The 17,959-nt window shown below is 37.3% G+C and overlaps 1 protein-coding gene across 2 annotated transcripts in view; it reads left to right on the forward strand.

Annotated features, from left to right (window-relative positions):
- ABAT (4-aminobutyrate aminotransferase) overlaps positions 1 to 17,959 on the forward strand; it is a 1,409,217-nt gene that overhangs the window by 579,949 nt on the left and 811,309 nt on the right. The window lies entirely within an intron of this gene.

Raw genomic sequence — 17,959 nt, forward strand, 5'->3', positions numbered from 1 at the left:
TTTTTGGGATCAATATTAAACACAGTTTGAAGAAATACATTGTTTAGTGGGAAAGAAAAAGGGAGTTGGGATTGATAAATTCAGCAATATATTTATCATCAATTAATTTGCATTGAGTATTATACAAAGTTCACAATGCTGACAAAGATGTGGAATTAATGATACTTTGGGAAGATTATAAAGAGACTTGGTACCCTCATAAATACCAAAAGAAGGGCGGTAACAATTATATTCTGATGGAATATGTTGCTAAAATTGTTTGTTGGAAGATAAGATTGTCAGATAATATTAAGGATAGGAACTATGAAGGAAGATGTTACTAAAATGATTTTTTGGAATGTAAGATTGCCAGATCATGTTAAGGATATGAAAACATTATGGATGTATATTTTTATGATAAACCCTGGTTACAACTGAAGTAACATTTTCAAAAATCTATTTTAAAAAAATAATGGAAACATTTAAAAGTATACCAATAATTCAAGATTTTTTAATGGGGATTGATGATTACTAAATTCACAAGAAACATAAAATGAAAGAATGAAAATTATGTACATTATATAATGTGTAAAAAAGCTATTGAATATGCTTTTATTGGTTGTGCTAGACTACAGTTATTTTGGATTGAATTATTGCAGACTTATAAGATGCCACAGTTGTATCCTACTTTATTGAATATGCTATTATATTGCTGTTATAATAAATGTCATATTTTAAACACCAGTGCTTGCAACAGACTGAATTTAAGTGTATTATAAATTCTTTGGTTATCGCATTGTGATGAATTATTTTATAATATGTTGTGGGAGCCTTTCATGGTTTGGTGTAAATTGGGAAAATGGTTATGGAAAATGGATGAGGAAATATTTTTTGCACATAAAGATTTATATATTTTTATGACTATATTGCAGGAACTATTTTGTTTTGCTTTGTCGAAGAGCTATTGATGATAAATGTATGCGCAAGATTTGTTATGGTGTAAATTCAGTAAAAGTCCCTACTCTTTTTGATAAGTGTTGTAGGATCTCTTATATCCACCTGAGCTACCATGAATTCAGGCAGATGGGGCCTCAGTTTAACAGATTACACACCTGGGAGTGTAGCACACCCCCCCCCCATATACTGCACTGCAGTGTCAGTATTGGAAAACTAATGCCAGCTACAGATTGGAGAATGTGTGGAAAGAGTTTAAAAATTCAGGAGGCCAGAGAATACACTAAATTAATTTGTTTTTCAGCACTTGTAACAGTATAGGAAGGGAAGGGAAGGTATCATACTTTGATAAGGAAGGTAGGTGGGGGAAACATGGATGGGCAGGGAGGTGACTTAGGAGGATGTTGGGAAGGGGCTCAGGAGGCTCAAGGGGAATAGATACTAAAGCCTATTTAAGTACATTCTCACCCAACACCACTCTTCTGATGAAAGATTAGATAAATAATTTTGTGACCTGTTAGCAAAACTGTTATTTCTGCTTTAGAACTGAAATGGTACCACCATGTCTAGCTGGAGACTGCGGGGGAAAATCAAAGAAAATGTTGGAGGAGCTCAAATTGTTTGCATAACAGAAATTGACTAGCTGATAGTAAGCAGAGAGCAAGTGTTAGTATGCCCTTGTTGCATAGGAAACAAGTGATGTGCAGGACACAATAGTGTTAGGTGTCAGGGCCTGTCCTAGTTAACACGTGCGTCAGACATTGCACTAGGGCTGCAATATGAGGTGCCATTCAGTAGAAGTATCAGGTTGTGGTGATGGTCAGATAGGGGGAAGCCAACCACCTGAGTAGGTTAGCTTGTAGGATAAGACAATAAGGGGCAGGGGATTAGGGGCAAAACATGCAAGGTTTTTCTTTTTACTAGGAAAATTGAAGCACAAAGTATGTTAGAAGACATGCCCCTAGTGTGACAGCAGCAAAAGATAAAAATAAAAAAAGTAGGTATTAAAGACATTTTTAGACTAATTATGTCTGTGTACTGTGGGAAAGCTGTTGCTAAAGTCAACAAAGTGATTGGATGGATTGCCAAAAATGTGGAATGTAGTAGAGATACGAAAGTAACCTTTCATGTCAATGTCCATAAGAACTCGTCTGGAATGTTACATTCCATTTTGCAGGCAACCCAACAGCTGTACCACATTGTGGTTGAGATGTGCAACTGAGTGTTTCCGAGCATGTATGGGGAATGGGGTACACTGAGTATAAAGACAACATTTAAAGTATAGCAATGCACACCATGGGGGGGGGGGGCATAACTGAAAAGAGTATAATATACAAACTATGAAGGAAATGTTAGATGGCACAGAATTTAAGAGCAAGGAGTCATAGATAGGACATGGAAAGAAGGAAATTGTAAAGCTGTTATCTTAAAACAACGAAAATGCTGCAAATAGTAGTGGAAGCAGAAAGCTGAGGTTTCATTGTGCCAGGGACACATGATAAAAGAGATGAGAATAAGGCAGGCAGCTGCGAATGTCTAGTTACAATGGCAAGCTATACTCCTTGATATCTGCTCATTTTTACCTATGTAGTTTTTAAATAATAAGTAAGCAGGCACAGTCAAACATTATATAAAAAATAAGATACTTTGACTGTAGCAGCTGTTTATGGTACACTGAATTACTGATAAGATATACTTGCAGGAAACACAAATGTTACACATTTACTAAAACTTAGACTGTAAACCCTCACATTGTTCTTAAACAGTAGCTATTTACAGTAAAAGTTTCCCATAGGAAAAACTATAGTAGTTGTAACAAAAGGCCTTATTCTTCTCACTGTTGTATATTACCTCAGCTGAACCTGAAGTAATAAGAGCTCTGTTGGCTTTTCAAAATTCAATGCAAAACTATAAGCTGGTTGACGAGTGGTCACTAAAGTTCCGTCATCTAAGTGGTAGTGGGTTCAGAGGTCAGCATTTGTTGGAGAAGTTGATTTTCAGTACAGCACAGGAACATTTTCCAGAAAAACAATCCTGATTTGTTTTGTTAATGTAGTTTTATTGGTTTACTACTCTCTTCTTAGATTTTTATTAACTTTCTCATGAAAAACAAGGCTTGCAACTTAGCAATTTTCATAAATCTACTCGTGATCCTGTAACACTATGCATAAAACATGACTATTGTAGACAGTACAGCTAGTTCTTTCAAAAGCTTATTTCATGCAGTGAACCATGGCAGTTTCCACATGCATTAATGGTTGCAGCGTAACATAACTGCCTCACAAGAATAAAGTCACCATTGAAAGAGGTATCTTTACCTTGGAAACTTTTGTGAATGTTGGACATTTAGTGCCAGTTCTTCCTTATCTCTCTCTCTGTTTTTCGCCTTTCTAGCTGCCCAGCCCCTGCCTTTCCTTTAGGGTCAGTATTTGTCAGCAATTAGTTGCATGTGATTATAGGTCAGAGTGGTTCTGTGAAATGATTTGTACCCCTTTGTACTAGTCCCAAGGAGATCGTTTTGATCATGGCAAACTGAAATCTCTAAGTGAATGCAACATTCTTTTCCTCCGACTATCTGCCCTAAAGTAACCAGGTAACATTTAAGCAGAAGTCTTGGTATTCTTATATGGAGTTTATAGAAATATGTATCACTGCTTTATTATCCAGATATTATTAAATATGTATAATCCTCTCTTTATTTAAAATAACTATCCTTTTTAAATCAGAATTTGTGTATTCTTTTTATATTCATATTTAATTTTATGTACAATACCATCATCAAAAGTATATTCGCCCCCAGAAGACCTGCTAATTTGGACTGAAATGTAAGACAGGGACATCATGTACATTTCTAAAGTGAAATCTTATCTCAAAGTGTTACGCAAGAAAACCTCTGTGAAACAGTAACTTAATATGTTTACATAATACGTTGCTGCAACTCTGTTTATCTGTTAGTGATCAACAGAAGATGAGTTAAGGTGGAAGGAATACCAGTAGCAAATAAGACTTTAATGCATGTTATCCACCTGGTTTAAACAACAAAGAAGAGTTTGAGAGTATTTGAAGCATAAAGGGTCAAAACATTAATTTATTGTATTCATTTAAATCATGTGATTTTTAACTATTTAAGTTGTAACTTGAGTAATTTAATTCAGTCTGAAGAAGTCCTTTACATTGACAGAAGTGCTTACTGAATTTATTTGTGAACAATTCATGGATTTTAACTTATTGTGAACAATTACATTTTTTGGCTTTTAGTCTGTTTATGTTTCATTATTTTTAAGTATACACTTCTATCGATTTTGGGAATTCATAACTGTAGAATTTGTAACTCAATGTGGGAAAGTAGTATACATCATGATTTCTTTGTTCAAGGATTTTGGAATAGAGTGACAAAGGTCCAAACTCAGGAACATTTTTTTTTAATATTACTTTAATTCACTTTAAAAAGTTAAATCATGAGGTGACAGATGATCTGCTGTATCAACCCTAACCGGGAAAAGCCGAAAGAAGAAGAAGAATAGAACCGCAGGTTTTGGTTACAGAGTAATTTTCTGAACAATAAGTTATTCACTGACTGTAATCCTCAGTGACCTACTAGAAAGTCAAAAGTCTTACAAGGGATAGGGCAAAATGTAAGGCAAAATCAGGGACAGTTGAGAGTTATATGAGGTAATACCGCTACACGAAAACATTTTTGTTATTATATTGAGATGTAGGGAATACCATAGGGCTCCCTATCATAATTGCAAGCAGTAACTGCAAAAATAAACTTTGATTTGAACATTGAAACAGTGAATTACAAATCACAACTGTTATACTTTTAAAGCATTTTACTTGGATGGCAAGACCCTGCACCCTCATATCCCTGCTAATTAAATGCATAGCCTTCAGGGTTACCATACTTTGGAGGAAGGAAAATGAAATGGTCCTTTTTTAATTTCATGTAATTTCTTCTTCTACTTTTTCATTACTTTTTTTCTCTCCCTTGTTGCCTTCTAACCATTGGCCAGCTCTCCTGTTTGGGAGTTGTTGCATTGGCAGCCATTGGGGCTTTCTGGTTAGGTCCCTAACCCCATGTTAGCGCTCACATCAGCGCTAGGGTGTTTTGTCTTCCCCTGACATGTGTATGCTCTTACAGGCACACACCTAAATGAATATCATTACTTGTTTAGAACACCAAGCCCATGTCACCTGTTCACCTTGTCTGTGGCCATTGTTGTTGTTCACCTTGTCTTGTGGCCATTCTTCTTGTTCATGTGGCTTACACACGAGCAATTTGGCCAACTTAGACTAGCACTCCCCCCACCCCGAGTGCCCAGAATTGCCTGCAGTTCAGCTAGTAGTCAAACTCGGGTCAATGGATCTGAGTCGGGGCTTCATTCCTCAGTCTCACAGAGCTGATAGATATTTCATGTAATTATTGGCTGTATTTATGGCCAACACTAAAGTTCTGTGTATTTTCTCGTTTGCATCATGCAAGTACAATCATTTGTTTATGAGATCAGGTATTTACTGTTTTATAGAAAGAATATATTTTTTTAAAAAGTGGACTACTGGTCATTTATGCACTAGAAGACAAAAGAGAAGGGAAGTACAATTTAGTATAAAATGTTAACAGGGACAATTGATGCTGATATGAAGAAGTTAAGAACAGAAGAAGAATGAAGCATATTTAGCAGCTGTAAGGGAGGTAAATTAGAATGTATATACAAAATACTCCTTTTCTAAGGGAGTGATGAAAGTTTGATGTAAATCTCATAAAACAGTTTTACTGTGTAAGCTATCGGAGTGAAACAAAGGCACATTGGGGTAGTGAAAGGGTATCTGTTCATGAGATGCCAGCAATACTTTTCATTGATACCTGAATGTGCTTTGTGCATGTAGAAGTATTTTGGTATGCTTAGCTTTGTTTAACTATAGCCTTAATCTACTAGAAGATTGAAAATACAGTTATATCAAGAGCTGACAAAAATATAGTATTGTCTCCTTTAACAAGATCCCCATCAGGTCTTTATGGTGTTTTTCTTTAGGCAGCTCAATAACAGTTTCGCCAAAGAGAAACAGTGCTTTTTGTTACCTTGATGTGTCTCAGACCAGTACCAGATGACTGATTTTTGTAAGACTTTGATTCTACCTGCAATGAAATTCTCAAATCCTTAGATATCAAGGTTGTAGGCCTGAGCCTTCCTCCTATCTTACATGTTCATGTTGATATTATCCACTTTGAGATAAGTAGGCAGTTAAAGTCAGCAGCCTACAAGGTTGTAGGCCTGAGCCTTCCTCCTCTCTTACATACTCATGTTGATATATCCACTCTGAGATAAGTAGGCAGTTAAAGTCAGCAGCCTACGATATGAGTAATATACTGTCTCTAGAGGCCATATCAGTCATTGGTAAACATGTTGTAATTTCTTGACTTAAATAATGCTTATCAGTGTTAACTGCTACATTCTCCTGTGCGTTTCTCTGTCTCTCTCTCTCACACACACACACACACACACACACACACACACACACACACACACACACTCACTCTATTTTCTAACATAAGCACTATATGTAGGACTGGTGCTCTTTTCCTGTTGAACCCAAATGCTAATGTGGGCTCTCTGTCAGATGGAAATAGTCATAGATTTATAAAAAATGACATTTGTTATTAAAGGTAAAACAAAGAAATCCCAAGTGAAGTCAGAAGAAGTTATTAGTAAGAGGTGTAGGTGTTTAATTACTACTCTGCCTCCCACCCAACTCAAACTAGGGACCATTTTTTCTGATATAGAAAGCAACATTTTTTATTAGAGGGAAAGAATAAACAAGAAAAAGTAAGTTATAAGAGGTCAGGAAGGTTAATTAGTTACTACCCAGCACCCCACCCAAATCAAGCAAGCCAAGTCATTTGGAATAATTAAACTGAAGTTCTGTTATTTAAATACAATTATTTCTGCTAGTAAACACTACCCTTCATTAAAACACTGAGTGATGCTTTGTAAGTAGAGACTGCCCATGTTTGTCCTGTCCGTCTCTCTTCACATTCCATATTCTTACCTTGCAGGACAATTGCAAACTGAATACTGATTGTTTGCCTCTCACTGCTTCTTCCTCCTCTGTAGAATAGAGGGGGTAGGTGCTTTAGAACTTATAGTTTGCCCAGTATATGTTTTTCCCAAGCCAGAAAATCAATTGCATTTTCTTGTATAAATAACTGGTTTACCTTTACTTCTTTAACCTTCTTCAAGTGTCTGTGCTTATGTGTGGACTGATTAGCTCACACTAATTCTTGAGCTGTAGCCAGACCCACTCCACCAACATTTCCCAGCCCACCCCCAAAACCTGCACTTATTCCAACTGCTCTCCTCTCAAAAATCCCCTTCCCTTATCAAGACATCCACCATCATTAAACTAACCATAATTGTTTGTTCACTACAATTCTTCACTGTGTCTTCTTCCATCATAGTATGACTAATAGTACAGCTTTTTCTTCCTTCTCGACACCATAACTGCTAACCACTTGAAATACAACCCATGTTAAGCTAGCTTGCCTACATTCATTCAACCTCCATCTTCAACTCTTTCTACTACTCATAAGCCACACTACTTTACAGGTCAGCTTTTACCATCCACCAATCGTCTTCTCATCGTACAAAAACATCTCATCCTACTTATTTCAAAAAACACCCATCCCAGATCAAGACTGTCAAGTAAGCCTCTTTACCTAGCAACCTCAATCAGTACAAGGCTTGTTCTTATAGGACATATTGAACCTAAGTGGATGCCCCTCCCCCCACCACACCCATCCCTCCTTGAAACAGTGATTCTCCACAAAAACAATCCCAACTCCATCATTTCCTAAGCCAATGGCAAATTCCACTCAAGTGGTAAACTAGATTATTTAAAAAAATGTAATCAACAAATAAAAAAAATATTCTTAGCTACATCCTACCCCCTTCCTTAGTAATAAAATTCATCATTCTGATCTCTAATATCTGTCCTGTATTAAAATTCACCTCTCTGATCTCTAACATCCATCCTCACTAATAAAATTCGCCAATCTGATCTCTAACATTGTTGACTTCATCCCCAAAATCAAGGACATTGTCATTCTTGGGGAGTTAAATCTCATCTTCTTAGGCCCTTGCACCTTTGACATCTCTGACTTCTTTAATAACAACCACCTTCTTTAGCTCATTATACAACCCATAATTACAAATAATAATCATTCCACCCTCAGCCATATTGTCAGTAACATACCCACCTCAGTATCCATTATTTCTATCCTCGATCCCTCACTGACCACTGCCTTATTAAATTCTTCTTCAAACAACAAGCTATTAAACTCCAACCTCTTCTTTAAATGTTCAAACTCAGTCCAGTGAAAGCAAATCCAATCTAAAACAACAACAAAAAAAAAAGCTTTCTGTATTTATTCTCGTGGACCACCATTCTGTTTGAAGAGGATCCCAGTATTGCCACAATGACCTTGACTACAATTCTCCTTCACTTACAAGACAACTTCTCGCCAGAAAGTAAAAATAAAAACAATTGAAGAGTTAAAGAACTGACGGAACTATTAAAATTCAGAGATAATGCTTTGCACAACTGGAAATTTGGGCTTCCTATTGAAATGTTGGGACTTGAAATGCTGAGTAATGACAGAAACTCCAGCAGAAGAGTGAATCTCAAACATTGCTCTTCTTCCATTTAAACTTCTTTTTTACAGGGGAGGCAAGCCCATCTGCGCCCCCCCCCCCAACTGATATATAGCAACTCTGAGATTGCCATGCCTCAGAGAAAAGGAAATCATCTAGAAAATGGCCATCTCAGACATGGTATATATAGGTCCACAATTTTCGTGGGTCCCGATATTTCAAATGGTTTCCAGAAATCTGACTCCTCCAATAACAAGAGAAGTCACCTCACAAACCTCAAAAATTTAACTAAACAATCCAGTGTAAGAAACAGATCCTCCCTACTCAAATCCAAAGAATCCTACAGTCTCCAAAGTGAATCTGAAGAGAAGCTAACCTAATTACTGGCCAAAAGATCCCAGATGATCCCAACTTCTCTGGCTTTTTGCAATGTGCAAAGCCAAACTCATTCCCAATAACGTTCTCCAAGAATTAAGCAACCTCCTCCTCCCAAAACTACCCTCTGCCTTCACCGCCCATGATCCCCTCCCCCTTCATCCCATCCTTCTTCTTCAAGCATTTAAAGAAAATGAGGACCTTCTTAACAATATTCAAGCTGATTCCCCTCCTGGCTCTAGCAACCCACTCCCTTGGTTTCTCTAACATAACCTCTGTCTAATCCAGTAACAGTAATGCCTGTTATTTGGAAAACAGCCACAGTAAAACCTCTCCTTAAACATTCAAAGCCAAAACACTAAAACTGGCATAACGGATGAGGTGTTAACCTCCCAGACACAAGGTGCAGTGTTTGATTCTCACCTTTGATGGAAATTGAGTAGATTTGAAATAGCCCACAGGGGCAGCTAGCCTAGTGCTGACCTATGAATCTCTTTTTAAGGGTTGCCGTAATGCTTTAGGTGTTTACCTTACAAAAACATAAGATGCAGGGTTTGATTCTTTACAAATATAAGGTGCAGGGTTTGATTCTCAAATTGTATAATTGGCTAGGCTTAAAATAGCCCACAAGGGCAGCTACCCTAGTATGATCCTGTGATCCTCCCTGTTTTGCACTATCTCCATACTTGTAACTCTAGGCAAGATCCTTGAAAAAATTGTCTTGAGTGAATAGTCCCACTGTATCAAACAGTTCATAGGTTCATAGATTAGTACTAGACTAACTGTCCTTGTGGGCCATTTTAAGCTTAACCAATTACCCCATGTGAGAATCAAAACCTGCACATTGGGTTTGTAAAGTATATACCTTAACCATTATGCCAAACTCCCACATTCTTCCCACAAACAGTATGACTTCTGCCAAGACTATAATACAGTGACATCTCTGCTGATACTCACTGATGTTATCTTACAAAATGTTGTCAAATGTAACATAGCAGGAGCACTTATCAATCTCACAAAAGCTTTTGATCTGATTGACCACCTTTAACTCCTAAACTCTCCTACAGAAGTTGGAATTAGCACTGGCTCCATACCCTAGTTCAAAACCTTCTGGGTAGACAAGACACTTCAATGTCAGAGTAAGAAATTCCCTGTCTAACACTGCCCAGCTTCTTAAAGGTTTCTCTCAGAACTCCACCCCACCCCCATACACACACTTTTTTTTTCCGTCATTATCAACAAACTGCCTTTTAACCACCCCCAGCTTCCTGTCTTCTACACATCGAGTCACTTTCTTTGTACTATCCAAGCCCAGCTCCAGTTTGACCTGCACTGCCTTAAGCAATGGGTTATCCAACACAACTTACTTCTTACCCCTTCTAGAATGAAAACTGCACTTTTTGTAACACCCCTTAAACTCTCTTTACTATCCAAACAGCCTTTCCTTTTGAGAGCATAACAAATCTAGTACTGAAACAAAACTACCATCAAATATCTAGGCTTCTAACTTTCATTCCCACATAGGGAAGAAAATACAGTGAAAAATAAACTACTTGGTTTTTCGGGCCAAACACTCTCCCCTTCTACTAGGTCTGCTATTGCTAAACTGTCCCAGCTCAAATACAGTCTTCCATTATTTCTTCTGCCTCCAAGGAAATTGCATTATACACTTCAAACCATTTCTAACTTATTTTTTGTTTAATTACCAGCTCTCCTCCTCAAGAGCTCCACTGTCTTGTATTCAGCAAAACAAGATGGCTCCCATTAAACAGAAAGATGGCCTTCTACTATGGGCTTGACTCTTTAGATAAATCTGATTTGAATCTTATACCCTATTTTCTGCTAAACTGCACACAAAAAAACCCTCATTATACAATTTACGTCACTACTCACAAACTGCACCCTCTTTAATCTAAAATTCTCCCTCTGGTCCAGCAGACATACTTTCCCTGCGCTTGCACCTTTTCTCTGACAGTCCCACACTCCTGTCCTCAAATTAAACTCCCAACTTATCCAAATTCAGAAATTATCTTTAAACACACCCTTAACAGCAGGCCAAATGCTCGTGTCTCTGAAAAAGGCAGATCAACTAAATCTCTTAGCCATTTCTGGTCTTATACTTTCCAACTTCAACACCAGTATCCTTACTCTCAAAAATTGTACAACAGTAAATGCAAAGTTGTGCTTTTGACTTTGAACACTACAGCTTTGTTATCCGGGTGGCTTGTACTTCCTAATAACTATAATTCTAGTCTTTTCTATTGTATATATTATGCACCGACTTCTTTTTCTTTGTGTATGTCAATACATATCTTATATTTCTGAATCTTTTTTCTTGTTTTTTTTTCACCTAGGCTGAGCCTGCAAATGGTCATCTGTAACCAATGCAGTATCCTGGCATGCATATATTAAATAAATATTAAAATAGAATGTAAATCTTTTACTTTAACCTATACAAATACTGAAAATAATTGGTGCAATAGTATATTAGTGGCACTGCAATTGTATAAAGAATGTTTTGTTGCAATTTCTTCTGTTAGTCATATCAGCTGAACTCAAATTCACTTTGCATCTGACTTAGCTAATTTTTCCTGTTTTCTGTAATGTGTATACAGTTATTGTCCATCTGGGCTGTAGATGAAACATGTTATGTTGGAACAGTCCTCTACCTACTTAGTAAATGTAATAAGTAAAAGCAAATGCAATCAGTAAATAATATGTAATTGTGGCTAAATATGAGTATCAGTCTGTATAAGAATACCAGATACAGATATTGACCCTCCAATGACAGAACCCCTGGTATTTTTATTTTCATAATTGGGGTATCATTAACACTCCCTAGAGATGGGAGAACCACCTTATGCTGTTTTTGCCTCCATATTTCTATTGGTAAATCCTGACTACCCATGGTTTTATTTTGCACCTCTCCCTTCATTATTTGCCAAATTTCTTTGGCAGTGATGGGTGTCAATAGCTCACTTGCCTGCTGAACTGCTACCTTTGGTATCTCGGTATCTCACAAAAATTAATGTATCTCCTTTTCCTGCTTCCTCGTTTTAGTCTGTGCAGTATTTAACCTCTTGTAGTATCTCCGAAACACTTGATCACAGGTGGATCTCTGATTAGAGGGCTGTGACCATGGGATGTATCCCAGTAATGATTCTTTGCAATCTCTGCTTTCACAAGTACACTTCTTGTGCCCTTCGTATTTCAGACATTTTAGTAAAAATCATGCCTGAGAGAGTCTGAAAAATTCATATTTCTTATCATGTATGTCCTCGATCTTCTGTTCTTTCTTTAGACCTCACATTAAACAACAGGGAACCAGACACAGCTAAAATGGTGCAAGTCATCTCTAAGGACTTTAAAAATAAAACAATAACAAAGGTAATGTGATACAGCCATGCAATTCTTAAAGTCATACTATTTATTCAAAAGCTAGAAAGCTCAGTGGTGCTATATCAATGAAGCCCTGCACAATGTACATATCAGGTATGTAAAAATTTCTCCTGTATGAAGTTTCTTTTTTTGTTGTTGTTTGTCTGTTCATTTATTCAGTTCAACTTTATGCAAGCCACATTCTAATGGAGCAGATCCATTGAATTTCCCCCCATGAATGACTGACAGCAAACCCCTGAACAAGTAACTGGTCAATCACAAAAGTTAGAAAACATAAGTACACAAAACACCACATTACACATTAGTATTATCACTTCCCCATACCCCTTCGATTAAATATAATACCTCCATAGTTGCAGAAGCATGGGGAAAGCTGCAACAGCCTGCAAGAATGAACACAGTGGTCAGATGAACTGTAATGTCACAATCTCAGTGTATTAAAAAGTGGATAGATAAATATAACATCATGGGATCCAGAATGAACCGGTATCACCTGATGAAAGGCTAGCTGACATCACCACATCTGTAATGTACTCTGAAGTTGTGTAACTTTGAAGCAAGTTATTTTAAGGAAAGTGATTCAGGGAGTGTGTGTAGTTTGCCCCCTTATAAAATAAGTGCATCCTATCACATTAATCCAGGTTTTTACCGTAATGGGATTATCCAGTCAAGGTTTGCTTAAATGCCCTTTTTTGGTACAAACAATATAGAGTAAGCAAGTCTTCATATACAAACTCGGTGCTATTCACCAAGAAAGAGTGGAGGATTGTCTTTTTCTTTTACCAGATATCTTGCATCACTTCGGCATGGAGCCATACTTTAATGCTACATAGGAGTCATATTATTACAGTTATCACACTTAATGTATAAGAAGCTGTGCTACTTCAGTAAAACTCAAAGTGATACTGAAAACTGCTTTGGTATGTGACAGTTGTACCCCACACTTAAAATAAAAATAAAATGCAGTAACTTTATGATCATCTAAAAAGATACAACAAATCATAATAATGATGACTATGTATTGTTGTAGTTCATTCCCTCATGTGTTGTATTATCAATAGACAAATTAGCAAACCTAAAGTCTCTGTGTAACACATTCTTTCTCTGTATCATTTTTATCCCTCTCCCCTGTGCATGCTGATCATCTAGTCACCACCAATGTCACCCATTCATTCCCACTCATGGGAGTGAAAATCATTAATGATATGGTTATTATCCAGGCAACCATAAGGGGTATATTACATTTTCTGATTAACCTATCCCTGGTGGAGAATGTGAGAACTTTCTAGGTCTTTCTGTGTAGACATGTGTTTTTCTGCCCAAACCCTATAATGGTTGCCATGCAGAGCTTGACATAGCCAATCATGTCATTGGCCATTAGTGCTGCATACCATACACTTCTCTCCAGAAGGTGTTTGCAATACAATAGGTGGACTACCTCCCTTACCCCAGGATTGGTAAGCCAGTACTGACCACCCACTCCTGCCCTCCATTGCCTGGCTCCTCCAGTGCATATGCTAGCAGTCAGTAATTTGGATCGTGGCCAAAACCTCATCCCTATATGCTGCAGAGCTGGGCTCCATGCAATACATTCTTTTCTTAGAAAGTTAAATTGTAGTGAATGATTTCAAGGAACATTCATGAAGTATTCAGCAAGGGCCTTAACATGTTGCTACATGGTGCAGCAAAGTGCACCACATCACAGCACAGTGTTAGGGTGCTAACAATGGGATGCACAATATTGCATAGAGCTGGTACTGTGGGAAATGCTAATGAGACAGTCCAGGCAAGAGGCATACACTAATTAAAAATGTGCTCTCTCTGTCTCCACTGGAACTACCTCCAGGAAGGTATCTACATGCCCAGCTATTCAAGAAATTGCTTAGCCATGTAGATCAGCATGGCCAGACCCAGCATTTCTCAGTATTGAATATGGCCAAAAAGGCATATTCAACTACTACCACAACTGTGGTATTATGATTGGGGGTAGCAGGGAGCCACTAAACATCAGGAATACATTTTACTGAAGTGCCATAATGGCACTGACATCAGTGTAGGGATCGGGGGAGGGGCACATTAGCAGCAGGAATGCATTTTACTTAAGTATCATAGCAGCATGCACATCACTATGGGGATCAGGGGTGAGGGGAATCATTAGGCACCAGGGACATACTGACATCAATAAGGGGATTGGGGTGAGGAAATCAGTAGACAGCAGAGATACATTTTACTTACGTGCCATAATGGCACAGACATTAGCAGTCAGGGGTGGAGGGAACAGTAGCCATCAGGGGATTACAGCTGTAAGTGGCATAACTTCAACAATGTCAAGAAAGGAATGGGGTGACTGGAAGAAACCATTGCCACCAGGGCAACTACAAGAGTGCCACAGCAGCACTTAAAGTGTTATGGTGATTGTGGGGGGGGGGGGGTGAGCCACTGGAGGGCAGAAAACTAAGGGAGAAGACAGGTACAGGGACTGCAGTGTGTGTGTCTGTATGTGTGTGTGTGTGTGTGTGTGTGTGTGTGTGTGTGTGTTTGAATGTGTACTTGTGTGTGAGAGAGCATGACTGTTAATGCCTACATGAGCAGCAATTTATTATCACACTTCATGGTAGTTACTGTGATTCAGAGACATGCGGCCAATTGCTTTAATTAGGATCACTTATATAGCTTGGTTGCTATCATGTAAGGAGGAATTCTGGATACTTTTAATGAAAACTAATTAGGTGTGTGTGTGTGTGTGTGTGTGTGTGTGTGTGTGTGTGTGTACTTGCCAGATGGGGTTTCAGATGCAAATATAGGGCTACCAGCAGTTTTTAAATCTCTCTAAAGCAAGCTGAAATTATCTCTAGCAATATATTCCTTGCACATGAACTGCATGTTGTCATGATGTGACACTATATAATCATTAAAATGATATTATAAGGCTATCCATGTCAATCATTTTATGTGATCATTTATTGAGACTTAAAAGTTTGCCATTATTAAATTGGGAAAGTTTGCAGTCAGGTTCAAGACAGATTATATTTTCAGATATTTATTGAGATTTTCCTTTATGTTTCCTCAGAGATAAATCATAATTCCAAACGTCTGCCAAATAAATAGTCCAGGACTGTACAGTAGGACACCCCCAAGGGTAATGATGGTGTTTAACTTGATTAGCCACTGGGTGTAATAAGTTACAATGTGTAATCATCTACCCCATTATCTTTATGGTTTGGTTAAACTGAAAAGAATTGTAATACATGAGAATATCATACTGATGTAATTATATCTGTTATGAAACCTTGCCTTCATTTTATGTATTGGCTTAAAAATAACCAAGTGCAATACACTGTTCAGTAATCTAATTTGTATTCATGCAGATGAAACAGAACATCAGAAGTATTTTGTACAGAGATATTAGAACGAGTGAAAGCTGTGAAGTTTTAACTGTAACTCAGATCTGCAGCTAGGAGAGTGAAAGGTTTGTTTATCTGTCGTTTTGCTTCTTTGTTTACTTTTTTGCTTATTTGTTTATTGCAGGTTCATTAGAAAAGGCCAGAACCGAGCATGTGCAAATTGCAATGATGCAGTCAAAGTATCTGCCTTTTTGCTGTGTTAGTTTGCTCAGGTGGTTTATTTTTAAACTGAGTGGTTTATTTTCTCTGCATGGATTTGATTGGCCTACCCAAAAGCCAGGCTTTATTGTCTTCCATTTCTTCTTAAATGTTCAAGTTTGTTCTAAAAGAAATCACAACCAAACTCTGAACTATCCAGCCTGATTTACTGATGTGCCTTATCTAGCCTGGCTGTCTTCACTAGGTAGTGCAAAGTGAACCTGCTGCAAGTCAGATGACAGCATTTGGAAACTGCAGGTACAAAAATAAATCTACACCACCAGACATTATCAATCAGAATTTGCTTTTCCATTTCATTCATAGAAAAACAGTTCCTCCACACTTTACCAGATTCATTTTTGTTCATTTTCTTAGCCATTAAGCCTCATTGCATTAGTTTGCATCATTAACAAAACATAAAATTCTTGCTGATCCTCCTGATGGTTGCATAGAAAATGGACTTCAAATGCTATGAATGATGTTTTTTCATTCAGCATTCTGTAGGGATATGTTAACTTCTAGTGAGAGCCCCGTAAAAATATATATATTTAATTACAGCACAAAATCTATGTGCCAACAGAAAAATAATCAAAACACTGCTATTCTCTACCTTTCTAAGAGATAAATATATTGAAAGTAGTAACAAAATGCAGAAATGAAATGCTCTCCCATTTTAGGGTTATCCTGAATCCTTGTGCACCCTGGGCTCGCTGATTGACTTATTCAAGAGGCGCAATATTATATGCAAATAACACACGACTGACAGTCATGTAGATTTGTAAATTATATCTCGCATAAATTGCTTTGATTGACACATTTGCAAATGAACGCTCGGGCACAAGATCAATGCTGCCAACATGGCAGAGTCCTCCATTTTTTGTTTTAAAATAATGATAAATGTAGAATGGACTGATTATTATTTAGTTGCCCTTCTATCTGTTCAACCAGGGTCCATGTCAGTTCATTGAATGGCATTTTCAGTGCAATTACATCGAACATGCCATTCGTCAAACTGTTCATACTGAGATTGCGGCACAGTGAGGGTTGGGAAATTTGCCCTTTCCCCACTGTAGTGCAGTGTCGGAGTTGGCATATATAATTAGCGAGCAGTGTGGGGATCACAGACCCCCACATGAGGGGAATTCAATGACTGAAGTGACGGTTCAGTGGAAGTGATATATTTCTGCTCAATCAACAGCACTTATGAATGGAAATAGACTAATATCCCATAAAAAGTGTTGCAATGTAATGTAGTTCACTTAAGATCTTTTTTTAATTATTAACTTTTCAGAGATTTATTGGGTCTTGTAGACAGACAGCTCAAATGTTATAAATACGCAAAGCCACAGAACTGTTAAACAGAGATGCAGCATTCACTGTTAAACTATGCATAATGATCCCTTGACTCGTGGATGCCACATAGGCTGCACTATCTGTTTAAAAAAATATTTTACCTTTCTGCTTTACTAGCATGTAATGTTGTCTTTTCTACATCTGACAAATATACCCTTCTTATCAATAATAAAGGTGCCTTTAATCTGTGATGGAAATAACTTCACTACTCAGAAGTGACAGTTCTGTCCTCACCAACAATTTCCCTCAAGTTTTGGACAGATTAACTTAAGACACTTCTTTATATTATTGATGATTTTGTTTATGACTGTTGTCTGTATTCATGCATTATCTTTATGCTAAGCCAGTTCTGGATTAGTAATGCTAGCAATTATGTTAAAAGCTGCATTTCATTTTTAATAGTTTCTGCTTACTACTGTGTGTATTTTACACTGCATGCACTTTATATTAATTGTCCAATCACATTTAGTGTCTATTTTAAAAGGTTATACCTTCTGTTGCTTATATTTAACTGTATACAATGTACAGTAATTTTCTGAATCTCAGTTAGCATGTATTTTATGCAGTTTATATTAATTTTCACATCCCAATTAGTATTACTGTTTCAGTAGTGCTGTAGTGAATGTTGCTGAATACTTAATGAATATT

This window comes from Protopterus annectens, chromosome 12.part0 (genome assembly GCF_019279795.1).
Source record: "Protopterus annectens isolate FY-2018-M chromosome 12.part0, PAN1.0, whole genome shotgun sequence".
Lineage (NCBI taxonomy): Eukaryota > Metazoa > Chordata > Ceratodontiformes > Protopteridae > Protopterus > Protopterus annectens.